Consider the following 1418-nt stretch of genomic DNA (forward strand, 5'->3'; position numbering starts at 1 on the left):
TCTCTTTTGGACACTTGCCACCATTAGAACTTGCGCAAGCTGGTGTGGAAATGGTTAATGCTCTTGGCTGCTAACAGAAAGCTTAAAGGTTCAAGTATACTCAGAAGCACCTCAAAAGAAAAGCCTAGCGATGTCCTTGAATACCCTATCAAGAACAGTTCTAATCTGACATACATGGGGTCGCCTTGAGTTGGTATCAACTGAACAGCAACTGGAAACCCTGCTAGAGGATCAAAGAGCATGAGAAGAGCTGAGGCACCCCAACCAATATCCTGCCATCCTTAGAAGCTGAACTACCTGGCCAGCCTGCAGTTGACCATTAGAACTGCCCAGCTGAGACCAGTTTAACTTCCTCTAAGTCACAAGCAAAATGTTTGTTTCAAGACACCAAGCTTTAGGGTGGTTTGTTACACAACGACAAATCACTGAGCGTTATCTACCACCTAAGATATGCTGCAGAGTAGTTTTCTACTGGAGTGAACCAACGCAATCCATCTGCACCTGAGGCAGGATTAAGAAATCCAAGGCTCTTCAACCAAAGCTCTGGAAGATACTAAGCTGCTGCTGCTGCTTTTTTTTTTAGCTCCTTGCTTTCAGTAACTTAAGGGTACTCCATTAAAAAATAATCATTGGCTATCTTCATGCTTACTCCTAGGAAATTAAAATCTACTGATCTCAAATTCAACACTAGTATCTTGTATTTAAGTAGCATTTTATAGCTTATAGCAGAGTAGGTATTACTACATCCATCTTACAAATGAGGAAATCAAGTCACAGGGCAAGTCAAATGATTTATACAAGTAGTAAACAGCAAGGCTACAATACTTAGAACTAAACCTACAGACTTCCAGCTCTTATGCTAAAAACTTGGGTCAGTATTGGTATATAATTTTTCAGGTACCTAATCGTCCAATCTATGAGGCACTGTTTTCTTTCTTGTAAAACTGGACATAACATGACTTAGCTTAAGGGTTGTTTTGAGGAGCAAACAAAATGTTTGTAAAGCACACAGCATAATGCCTAGCACAAAGGTTAGGCCTGTTGCCCCTACTCACCATGATAAAGTTTTCTCTTTCCCAGGCTTGACAACCTCAATCCTTACAGTACTGAACATAACTTTAAATGATAAAATTTCCAGATAATTTAGGCAAATTTATTTCTACAGTAGAAGCATTTATTTCAGTTATACAAAAATAACAGTATTTCAAAGTAGGTTAACTATGGAGAAGTAAATTTTTTCCTTGTCTACCCATATCTAAATACCACATATGGTTTCAAGCTATTAAAAAGGAACACAGTATCAAGGTAGTGTCTTATCAATACAACAAATGCATTAAAGCTATGTATCAGGCCTAGAAATCAGAAAACACAAAGTGATCTAGTGCAGGAATTCTCAAACTTTAGTGTGAATCACCTTG

This window comes from Trichechus manatus, unplaced genomic scaffold, assembly GCF_000243295.1.
Source record: "Trichechus manatus latirostris isolate Lorelei unplaced genomic scaffold, TriManLat1.0 scaffold00094, whole genome shotgun sequence".
In the NCBI taxonomy this organism is placed as follows: domain Eukaryota; kingdom Metazoa; phylum Chordata; class Mammalia; order Sirenia; family Trichechidae; genus Trichechus; species Trichechus manatus.